Below are 13,119 nucleotides of genomic sequence, written 5' to 3' on the forward strand. Positions count from 1 at the left end.
TCCCATATTGCCATATCAAACCTCCAACCCACCTTGTCCTATCAAACCGTTGTTTGGCTATGTTACCGCTTTGCTCAGGCCCTCTTATAGCGTTGCTAGTTGCAGGTGAAGATTGGAGTTTGTTCCTTGTTGGAACATGATTATTGTTGGGATATCACTATTATATCTTGTCTACTTTAATGCATATATATACTTTGTAAAGGGTGGAAGGCTCGGCCTTATGCCTGGTGTTTTGTTCCACTCTTGTCGCCCTAGTTTCCATCATACCGGTGTTATGTTCCTTGATTTTGTGTTCCTTACGCGGTTGGGTTATAATGGGAACCCCTTGACAGTTCGCCTTGAATAAAACTCCTCCAGCAAGGCCCAACCTTGGTTTTACCATTCGCCACCTAGCCTTTTTCCCTTGGGTTCCGCGGACTCAAGGGTCATCTTTATTTTAAACCCCCGGGCCAGTGCTCCTCTGAGTGTTGGTCCAAACTAGAGTCCTTTGCAGTGCCCCCTTGGGGAAACCCGAGGTTTGGTTTTAGTTATACAGAGCGCTCATCCGGTGTGTCCTAAGAACGAGATATGTGCAGCTCCTATCGGGATTTGTCGGCACATTCGGGAGCTTTGCTGGACTTGTTTTGCCATTGTCGAGATGTCTTGTAACCGGGATTCTGTGTCTGATTGGGTCGTCCTGGGAGAAGGAATATCCTTCGTTGACTGTGAGAGCTTGTGATGGGCTAAGTTGGGACACCCCTGCAGGGAATTGAACTTTCGAAAGTTGTCCCTGCGGTTTTGGGTAGATGGGAATTTGTTAATATCCGGTTGTAGAAAACCTGAAACTTAACTTAATTAAAATGAATCAACAGCATGTGTAGCCATGATGGTCTCTTTTCGGTGGAGTCCGGGAAGAGAACACGATCTCGTGTTATGCTTGAACGTAAGTAGTCTAGGATCACTTCTTGATCATAGATTCTCGAACGTGCTTCGCCTTCTCTTCTCGCTCTCATTTGCGTATGTTAGCCACCATATATGCTAGTGCTTGTTGCAGCTCCACCTCATACCTTTTACCTACCCATAAGCTTAAATTGTCTTGATCGCGAGGGTGTGAGATTGCTGAGTCCCCGTGACTCACAGATTGCTTCCAAAACCAGATGCAGGTGCCGATGATACCATTTCAGGAGATACGACTGAGCTCAAGTGGGAGTTTGATGAGGACTCAGGACGATACTACGTTTCCTTTCCAGACGATCAGTAGTGGAGCCTAGTTGGGGCGATCGGGGATCTTATGCATTTGGGGTTGTTTTTATTTTGGTTCCGTAGTCGGACCTTGATTGTATCTGGATGATTGTAATGCTATATTTATGTATTGTGTGAAGTGGCGATTGTAAGCCAACTATGTACCTCTTTTCTTATTCAGTACATGGGATGTGTAAAGATTACCCCTCTTGCGACATTGCCTACAATGCGGTTATGCCTCTAAGTCATGCTCCGACATGTGGGAGATATAGCCGCATCGTGGGTGTTACATAGAGAGAATGAAATTATTGAAACTGATAATACTGATGAAAGTGATGATGAAGATTCTCCCCCTAGATATGAATTACCTATTGTGCCTGAGGGCTGTGTTATGGATGAAGAAACTGCTGGAGATTTTCTTGCTTGCAATGATAGGAGTGATCTTAAGAAATTATTAGCTAAGCTAAAACAAAAAACTCTGAATGCTAGAATGAAATATGATCCTGCTTATGCTACTTCACCGATCTTTGTTACTGATAAGGATTATGATTTCTATGTTGGTCCTAATATAATTACTTTGGTTGAATCTGATCCTTTCTGAGGCTATGAATCTGAAACTGTTGTGGCACATCTTACTAAATTAAATGATATAGCCACCCTGTTCACTAATGATGAGAAAACTCGCTATTATTATATCCTTAAATTATTTCCGTTCTAATTAAAGGGTGATGCTAAGACATGGTTTAATTCTCTTGGTCCTGGTTGTGTGCGTAGTCCCTAGGATATGATTTATTACTTCTCTGCTAAATATTTCCCCGCTCATAAGAAACAAGCTTCTTTAAGGGAAATATATAATTTTGTGCAAATTGAAGAAGAGAGTCTCCCACAAGCTTGGGGAGGCTTCTCCAATTACTTAATGCTTTGCATGATCATCCTCTTAAGAAAAATGAAATACTTGATATCTTTTATAATGGACTAACCGATGCTTCTAGAGACCACCTGGATAGTTGTGCTGGTTGTGTTTTCAGGGAAAGAACACCAGATGAAGCTGAAAGTCTATTGAATAATATGTTGACTAATGAAAATAATTGGACACTTCCTGATCCAATCCCTGATCCAATTCCTGAACCAACTCCTGAGCCAACTCCGAAGAAAAGGGGTATTCTATTTATCAGTCCTAAAGATATGCAAGAGGCAAAGAAATCTATGAAAGAAAAAGGCATTAAAGCTGAAGATGTTAAGAATTTACCTCCTATATAAGAAATACATGGTCTTAATTTACCGCCTGTTGAAGAAGTACATGGTATTGATAACCCGACACAGGTAGGTAAATTCTCTCTATAGATATGATAAAGCTGAAATCTCATTTACTAAGTTTGCTAGCCCATGCTTGGATGAGTTTGATGACTTTATGGTTAAACAAGAAAACTTCAATGCTTATGTTGGTAGACAACTGAAACACAATGCTGATATGCTTGAACACTTGGGTGATTATATGGCTAATATTAAAGGTGAACTTAAACTTATTAGTAAACATGCTTCTATGGTTACCACTCAAGTAGAACAAGTACTTAAAGCTCAGAATGATTTGCTCAACGAATTAAATAGTAAGAAAAATGATAATGCTATTAGAGTTATGACTAGAGGTGGTAAAATGACTCAGGAACCTTTGTATCCTGAGGGCCATCCTAAGAGAATTAAGCAAGATTCTCAGAGAAATAATATTGATGCACCTAGTCCTTCTAAGAGGAAGAAAAAGAAAAATGATAGGACTTTGCATGCTTCTAGTGAACCTGTTATTGACACACCTGAGAATCCTAATGGTATCTCTATTTCTAATGTTAAAACACAATCTGGTAATGAACATGAACCTAGTAATAATGTTAATGATGATGTTCATGTCGATGCTCAACCTAGCAATAATAATGATGTAGAGATTGAACCTGCTGTTGATCTTGATAACCCACAATCAAAGAATCAACGTTATGATAAGAGAGACTTTGTTGCTAGGAAGCACGGTAAAGAAAGAGAACCATGGGTTCAAAAACCCATGCCTTTTCCTCCTAAACCATCCAAGAAAAAGGATGATGAGGATTTTGAGCGCTTTGCTAAAATGATTAGACCTATCTTTTTGCGTATGCGTTTGACTGATATGCTTAAAATGAATCCTTATGCTAAATATATGAAAGAAATTCTTACTAATAAAAGAAAGATACCGGAAGCTGAAATTTCCACCATGCTTTCTAATTAATTATACTTTTAAGGGTGGAATACCTAAGAAACTAGGAGATCCCGGAGTACCAACTATACCATGCTCCATTAAAAGAAACTATGTTAAAACTGCTTTATGTGATCTTGGAGCCGGTGTTAGTGTTTTGCCTCTCTCTTTATATTGTAGACTTGATTTGAATAAGTTGACACCTACTGAAATATCTTTGGAAATGGCTGATAAATCAACTGCTATACCTGTAGGTATTTGTGAGGATGTGCCTGTTGTGGTTGCAAACGTTACTATTTTAACAGACTTTGTTATTCTTGATATTCCCGAGGACGATAGTATGTCTATTATTCTTGGAAGACCCTTTTTTGAATACTGCAGGGGCTGTTATTGATTGCACCAAAGGCAATGTCACTTTTCATGTTAATGGCAATGAGGATACGGTACACTTTTCGAGGAAACAACCTAAAGTTCATAGTATAAACTCTATTAGAAAAATTCCATCGATTATTTTTGGAGGTTTTGAATTTCCTCTTCCTACTGTCAAGAAGAAATATGATATTCTTATTGTTGGGGACATGCATATCCCCGTTGAGGTAACCTAGTGTTATTTGAAAATTCTGCGGTTCCATGTTATTTGGAATGAGTTTGTTAACAAGACCTGATCAACCTTGTTAGTGGATTCTTTTTGATGAGCATGAGATGGATGAATTTAGAAAACACAACTCTCTGTACCCTCTTTTTACTTTCTGTTATTTATATCAAATAAAGCAAAAATAGTAATTTCTGTCTGTTTTCTGAATTATCAATGCAATAAAAAATACCCCGAAAATGCCCTGAAAATAAAAATTCTCCAAATGCCCTGAAAATTAAATATGTTTTTTTCTGAAATATTTGAGAATATCTGGCACTGAAAACACACTAGGGGGAGCAAGCACCTGGCCACGAGGGTGGAGGGCGCGCCCCCTGTCTCGTGGGCCCATGGTGGTTCCCCTCCACTTATTCCAGCTACCACACACTCCTTCCTCCCACAAAAATCACCAACCAGCTCAAACCCGAGTCCAAGCTCATTTTACTGCCATTTTCGATCTCCTTGCTCAAAGCTCCATTCAAAAAACTGCTTTGGGGGATTGTTCCTTGGTATGTGACTCCTCCAATGGTCCAATTAGTTTTTGTTCTAGTGCTTTATTCATTGCATATTGTTGTTGCTTAGGTGACATGTTCTTGAGCTTGCATGTCAAATTTATATGGTCAAAAGTATTTTTGATGCATGATATTGCCTCTAGGCACTTGTAGGAGTAGTTGCTATCAATTTTGTTGAGTCTGGTTCACTTTTATTTTGAAGTTACTAAAAAATTCAGAAATTTTCAGAAAAAGATGAAGAGATATTTTAGGGGATCATTGAGCCGAAGCTCAAAGGATAAGCAAAGTGAGGAGGATAAGAAGCCCAAATATAATCCTCCTCGCACCGCGGAGGTTCGGCCATGTGAATGGCCTTGTGATGATTTCTTGAGAGCAGCTGGGATTTATGATGATTTCTATGAATTGGCTGATAATGCAGGCCTCGCCGCTTTCCTCCACGACCAACGCGAACAGTATCTCTTACTCACCAATATCTTTGTGCAAAACTTTCATTTCCATGCTAGGAGCTCACTACCTATGGTGGAATTTTATTTATATGATGAGCATAAGGAGATGTCACTTCGTGATTTTTGTCGGGTTTGTTTGATCCCTTACGAGGGCAGCATAGAGGAACCACATTGTGACGATGTGGATGGGTTTATTGATAGCATTGTTGTAGGGGGGACGAGGAAGGTTTCCGACGCACGAATTACTAGTGTACACTTTCCTGTTCTACGTTACTTTGCTATATTTGCTAGTAGAAGCTTAATTGGGCGCGGAAACTGTGGAAACCTGAGTGCCCTTGATATTTTTATTTTGTGACATGCCTTATTTTGTGATGACACATTTACTATGGGCGCTATTGTTGCAAAGCAGTTAAATCTTAACCGTACTAAGGGCCCCGTCCTTGGAGGCATCCTCGCCTCGCGCCTCGCTGCACACTTTAACATATCTATTAGGCATTATGAGAAGGAAGAGAAATTGTTGCCTCCTATTTATCTAGATTATAAGAGTATGGTAGCACATGATTTTATTGTTAAGAATAGGGAAAAGGTGTTTAAGTACAAATTAATATTTGGTAAAAATCATCCTGAGACTATTACCTTGCCTGCTCCTTCCTTGTTTGATTTATCTGCAGGCAAGTACCTTATTCCATTGGAGCCCATTCACGCCTACCAGAACCCTACATCAGCTACAGAGCCAGAGCCAGAACCACAATTTGATCCTCCACGACAGTCTGATTACCAGTGGGATCCGGAGGTGATTGCCAACCAGTGGCAATCCGAGGCTTCTTCACAGTACGACCCCAACTATTACTTTGGATATCCTCCAGGCCAGCCGTGGCCATAGACCAACTTAGGCCAAAAGCCTAAGCTTGGGGGAGTACGTATTTATCACCGACATTACATTTATGTTCACACACTCATTGCTAGTTGTCGGTGCTCATACTTTTTCACTGTATCATCCATGCTAGTTTATTTTCCTTTTTATGCTTTCTTCTTGTGTGTTTAATAAACCTTAAGAAAAACAAAAAATAATAAATTTAGTTGTAGCCTTTAATTAGTTTACTTTCCATGCTTGTAGTAGTAACTAAAAAGAAAACCCAAAAAGATTTCTCGTTCTTCTTTTGCTTGTTGGGAGCTTTCCCGTGTAAATAGTTTTATTTATTTCTTGTTATTTGGGGGTCGATAGGAGAAGACCATAATGAAAATGTTGATTGGCTCTTATATGCATTATCATTGATCTAACAAAGAGCCCATATTACCTTGCCTTCTCTCTTGAATTGAATGCTTGCAGATTCTAGCTTAGTCCAATGCACGTGCACTATTATTATTATCCACACTATTCGGTCGTGCAAGTGAAATGCAATAATGATGATTATATGATGGACTTATTGAGATGAGAAAAGTTGGTATGAACTCGACCTCTCTTGTTTTTGTAAATATGATTAGTCCATCGTTCCTGATTCAGCCTATTATGAATGAAACATGTTTGCAATGACAATTAGAGATTATAGTTGCTTATGCCATGCTTAATTAGCTAGGAGCTTATAATGGTTTACCTTGCGTGCCAACATACTATTAAAATGGTTGTGATGTGGTATGATAGGGTGGTATCCTCTTTTGAACGATTTGAGTGGCTTGACTTGGCACATGTTCATGCATGTAGTTGAAACAAAATCAACATAGCCTCTACGATATTTATGTTCATGGTGCACTATATCCTACTCATGCTTACATTCGGTGTTGATTAATTTTAATGCATGTTCATGACTGTTGTCGCTCTCTAGCTGGTCGCTTCCTAGTCTTTTGCTAGCCTTCACTTGAACTAAGCGGGAATACTACTTGTGCATCCAATTCCATAAACCCCAAAGTTGTTCCATATGAGTCCAGCATACCTACCTATATACAGTATCTACCCGCCGTTCCAAGTAAATTTGTATGTGCCAAACTCTAAACCTTCAAATAAACATTCTGTTTTGTATGCTTGAATAGCTCATGTATCAACTAGGGTTGTTTGTATCTTCCATGTTAGGCGGGTTATTCTCAAGAGGAGTGATACGTCCATTTTGCATCATGCTTTTATATCAATATTTATTGCATTATGGACTGTTATTTCACTTTATATCACAATACTTATGGCTATTCTCTCTTATTTTACAAGGTTTACATAAGGAGGGAGAATGCTGGCGGCTGGAATTCTGGTCTGGAAAAGGAGCAAATATTAGAAACCTATTCTGCGCAACTCCAAAAGTCCTGAAACTCCACGAAACGTCTTAAAAGAAATAAAGAAAAATCCACGCCAAAGATGAAGGCCAGGGGGCCCACACCCTGCTCACGAGGGTGGGGGGCGCCCCACCCCTAGGGCGCGCCCCCCTACCTCGTGGGCCCCCTGGTGGCTCTCCGACAGCCATCTTCTCCTATATGAGGTCTTTCGATGAGAAAAAATAGGAGGAACTTTTCGGGACGAGAATCCGCCGCCACGAAGCGGAACCTTGGCGGATCCAATCTAGAGCTTCGGCGGAGCTGTTCTGTCGGGAAACTTCCCTCCGGGAGGGGGAAATCATCACCATCGTCATCACCAACGCTCCTCTCATCGGGAGAGGGCAATCTCCATCAACATCTTCACCAGAACCATCTCATCTCCAAACCCTAGTTCATCTCTTGTATCCAATTCTTGTCTCAAAGTCCGGGATTGGTGCTAGTAGGTTGCTAGTAGTGTTGATTACTCCTTGTAGTTGATGCTAGTTGGTTTAATTGGTGGAAGATCATATGTTCAGATCCTATATGCATATTATTACCCCTCTGATTATGAACATGAATATGCTTTGTGAGTAATTACGTTCGTTCCTGAGGACAAGGGAGAAGTCTTGCTATGAGTAGTCATGTGAATTTGGTATTCGTTTGATATTTTGATAAGATGTATGTTGTCTAGCCTCTAGTGGTGTTATGTGAACGTCGACTACATAACACTTCACCATTATTTGGGCCTAGAGGAAGGCATTGGGAAGTAATAAGTAGATGATGGGTTGCTAGAGTGACAGAAGCTTAAACCCTAGTTTATGCGTTGCTTCGTAAGGGGCTGATTTGGATCCATATGTTTCATGCTATGGTTAGGTTTACCTTAATACTTTTGTTGTATTTGCGGATGCTTGCAATAGAGGTTAATCATAAGTGGGATGCTTGTCCAAGTAAGGGCAGCACCCAAGCACCGGTCCACCCACATACCAAATTATCAAAGTACCGAACGCGAATCATATGAGCGTGATGAAAACTAGCTTGACGATATTCCCATGTGTCCTCGAGAGTGCTTTACATCATATAACAGTTTGTCCAGGCTGGTCCTTTGCTACAAAAGGATTGGGCCACTTTTCTGCACTTTATTTACTTTTGTTACTTGTTGCTCGTTACAAATTATCTTATCACAAAACTATCTGTTACCACTTATTTCAGTACTTGCAGAGAATACCTTGCTGGAAACCGCTTATCATTTCCTTCTGCTCCTCGTTGGGTTCAACACTCTTACTTATCGAAAGGACTACGATAGATCCCCTATACTTGTGGGTCATCAAGACTCTTTTCTGGCGCCGTTGCCGGGGAGTGAAGCGCCTTTGGTAGGTGGAATTTGGTAAGGAAAAATTTATATAGTGTGCTGAAATTTACTGTCACTTGTTACTATGGAAAGTAATCCTCTGAGGGGCTTGTTCGGGGTGTCTTCACCCCGACCAGTAGAGCAAAGAGTTGCTCCTCAACCTACTGAACCTACTGAAAATGAAAATGCTTGCTTTGAAATTCCTTTGGGTATGGTAGAAAAACTGCAAGCTAATCCTTTTTTAGGAGATGGAACAAAACATCCTGATGAGCATCTAATATATGTGGATGAAGTTTGTGGATTATTTAAGCTTGCAGGTGTACCCGGAGATGTTGTTAAGAAGAAGGTCTTCCCTTTATCTTTGAGGGGAGATTCATCGACATGGTATAGGCTATGTGATGATATGGAGTCTTGGAACTACAAACGATTGAAATTGGAATTTCATCAAAAGTTTTATCCTATGCATCTTGTTCATCGTGATCGCAATTATATATATATAATTTTTGGCCTCGCGAAGGAGAAAGCATCGCTCAAGCTTGGGGGAGGCTTATATCAATGTTATATTCATGCCCCAATCATGAGCTCTCAAGAGAAATGATTATTCAAAAAATTTATGCTCGGCTTTCTGGTAACAATCGCACCATGCTTGATACTTCTTATGCTGGCTCTTTTATGATGAAGACTATTGAATTCAAATGGGATTTATTGGAAATAATTAAACGCAACTCTGAAGATTGGGACCTCGAAAATGGTAAGAAGTCAGGTATGACACCAAGTTTTTATTGTGTTAAATCTTTTATGGATACCGATATTTTTCGTAAATTTAGCACTAAATATGGACTTGACTCTGAGATAGTAGCTTCTTCTGTGAATCTTTTGATGCCTATGTTGATCTCCCCATGGAGAAGTGGTTTAAATATCATCCTCCCATAGAAGTAAGAGTAGCTGCACCTATTAAAGTTGAAGAAAAGACTATCACTTATAATGAGCCTATTGTTCCTACTTCTTATGTTGAGAAACCACCTTTCCCTGTTAGGATAAAGGATCATGCTAAAGCTTCAACTGTGGTTCGTAAAAGCAATATTAAAACATATACACCTCCTGAGCAAGTTGAAGTTGAACCTATATTGCTATTGTTAAAGATCTCTTGTATGATAATATAGATGGGCATGTTATTTATTTCTGTAATGAAACTGCTAGAATTGCTAAACCCTGTGATACAGATAAACCTAGACCTGTGGTAGGCATGCTTGTTATTTCTGTTAAAATAGGAGATCATTGTTATCATGGCTTGTGTGATATGGGTGCTAGTGCTAGTGCAATACCTATTGACTTATACAAAGAAATTATGCATGACATTGCACCCGCTGAGTTAGAAGAAATTGATGTCACAATTAAACTTGCTAATAGAAATACTATTTCACCAATGGGAATTGTTAGAGATGTTGAAGTCTTGTGTGGGAAAACTAAATATCCTGCTGATTTTCTTGTTCTTGGTTCCGCACAAGATAGTTTTTGTCCCATTATATTTAGTAGACCCTTCTTAAATACTGTTAATGCTACCATAGATTGCAAAAGAGATGTTGTTACTATCGGTTTAGATGATATGACTCATGAATTTAATTTTTCTAAATTTAGTAGACAACACCATGAAGAAGAATCACCTAGTAAGGATGAAATTATTGGTCTTGATTCTATTGCCGTACCTCCTAGTGATCCTTTAGAACAATATTTGCTACACCATGAAAATGATATGTTTATGAATGAAAGAAGGGAATTAGATGAAGTATTCTTTAAACAGGAACCTATTCTGAAAAACAATTTACCTGTTGAAATCCTAGGGGATCCTCCTCCACCCAAGGGTGATCCCGTGTTTGAGCTTAAACCGTTACCTGATACTCTTAAATATGCTTATCTTGATGAGAAAAAGATATACCCTGTTATTATTAGTGCTAACCTTTCAGAACACGAAGAAGAGAGATTATTAAAAACTCTGAAGAAGCACCGTTCTACTATTGGGTATACTCTTGATGATCTTAAGGGCATTAGTCCCACTCTATGTCAACATAAAATTAATTTGGAAGAAGATGATAAACCAGTTCGTGATCATCAACGCCGCCTGAATCCTAAAATGAAATAAGTGGTAAGAAAGGAGATACTAAAGCTCCTTGAGGCAGGTATAATTTATCCCGTTGCTGATAGTCAGTGGGTAAGTCCTGTCCATTGTGTCCCTAAGAAGGGAGGTATTAGTATTGTTCCTAATGATTAAGATGAATTGATTCCTCAAAGAATTATTACTGGTTATAGGATGGTAATTGATTTCCGCAAATTAAATAAGGCTACTAAAAAGGATCATTACCCCTTACCTTTTATCGATCAAATGCTAGAAAGATTATCCAAACATACACATTTTTGCTTTCTAGATGGTTATTCTGGTTTCTCTCAAATACCTGTGTCAGCCAAAGATCAATCAAAGACTACTTTTACATGCCCTTTTGGTACTTTTGCTTATAGCCGTATGCCTTTTGGTTTATGTAATGCACCCGCTACCTTTCAAAGATGCATGATGGCTATATTCTCTGACTTTTGTGAAAAGATTTGTGAGGTTTTCATGGACGATTTTTCCGTCTATGGATCTTCTTTTGATGATTGCTTGAGAAACCTTGATCGAGTTTTGCAGAGATGTGAAGAAACTAATCTTGTCTTGAATTGGGAGAAGTGCCACTTTATGGTTAATGAAGGTATTGTCTTGGGCCACAAAGTTTCTGAAAGAGGTATTGAAGTTGATAAAGCCAAGGTTGATGCTATTGAAAAGATGCCATGTCCCAAGGACATCAAAGGTATCAGAAGTTTCCTTGGTCACGCCGGATTTTACAGGAGGTTCATTAAGGACTTCTCAAAAATTTCTCGGCCTCTGACTAATTTATTGCAAAAATATATACCATTTGTCTTTGATGATGATTGTGTAGAAGCATTTGAAATACTTAAGAAAGCATTAGTCTCTGCACCTGTTGTTCAGCCACCTGATTGGAACCTACCCTTTGAAATTATGTGTGATGCTAATGATTATGTTGTAGGTGTTGTTCTAGGGCAAAGAGTTGATAAGAAATTAAATGTTATTCATTATGCTAGTAAGACTCTAGACAATGCTCAAAGAAATTATGCTACTACTGAAAAAGAGCTTTTAGCAGTTGTATTTGCTTGTGATAAGTTCAGATCTTATATTGTCGATTCTAAAGTAACTATTGAAACTGATCATTCTGCTATTAAATATCTTATGGAAAAGAAAGATGCTAAACCTAGACTTATTAGATGGGTTCTCTTGCTACAAGAATTTGATTTGCATATTGTTGATAGAAAGGGAGCTGAGAATCCCGTTGTAGACAACTTGGCTAGGTTAGAAAATATTCTTGATGACCCACTACCTATTAATGATAGCTTTCCTGATGAACAATTAAATGTTATAAGTACTTCTCGTAGTACTCCATGGTATGCTGATTATGCTAATTATATTTTTGCTAAATTTATACCCCCTAGCTTCACATACCAACAAAAGAAAAGGTTCTTCTATGATTTAAGACATTACTTTTGGGATGACCCACATGTTTATAAAGAAGGAGTAGATGGTGTTATTAGACGTTGTGTACCTGAGCATGAACAGGAACAGATCCTACGCAAGTGTCACTCCGAGTCTTATGGAGGACACCACGCTGGAGATAGAACTGCACATAAGGTATTGCAATCTGGTTTTTATTGGCCTACTCTCTTCAAGGATGCCCATAAGTTTGTCTTGTCTTGTGATGAATGTCAAAGAATTGGTAATATTAGTAGACGTTAAGAAATGCCTATGAATTATTCTCTTGTTATTGAACCGTTTGATGTTTGGGGCTTTGATTATATGGGACCTTTTCCTGCCTCTAATGGATACACACATATTCTAGTTGTTGTTGATTATGTTACTAAGTGGGTAGAAGCTATTCCAACTAGTAGTGTTGATCATAACACTTCTATTAAAATGCTTAAGGAAGTTATTTTCCCGAGGTTTGGAGTCCCTAGATATTTAATGACTGATGGTGGTTCACATTTTATTCATGGTGCTTTCCGTAAAATGCTTGCTAAATATGATGTTAATCATAGAATTGCATCTCCTTATCACCCACAATCTAGTGGTCAAGTAGAGTTGAGCAATAGAGAGCTCAAATTAATTTTGCAAAAGACTGTTAATAGGTCTAGAAAGAATTGGTCTAAGAAACTTGATGATGCATTATGGGCTTATAGAACTACATACAAAAATCCTATGGGTATGTCTCCATATAAAATGGTTTATGGAAAAGCATGTCACTTACCTCTCGAACTAGAACATAAGGCATATTGGGCTATTAAAGAGCTCAACTATGATTTTAAACTTGCCAGTGAAAAGAGGTTATTTGATATTAGCTCACTTGATGAATGGAGAACCCAAGCTT

This window comes from Triticum urartu, chromosome 4 (genome assembly GCF_003073215.2).
Source record: "Triticum urartu cultivar G1812 chromosome 4, Tu2.1, whole genome shotgun sequence".
Taxonomy (NCBI): Eukaryota; Viridiplantae; Streptophyta; class Magnoliopsida; order Poales; family Poaceae; genus Triticum; species Triticum urartu.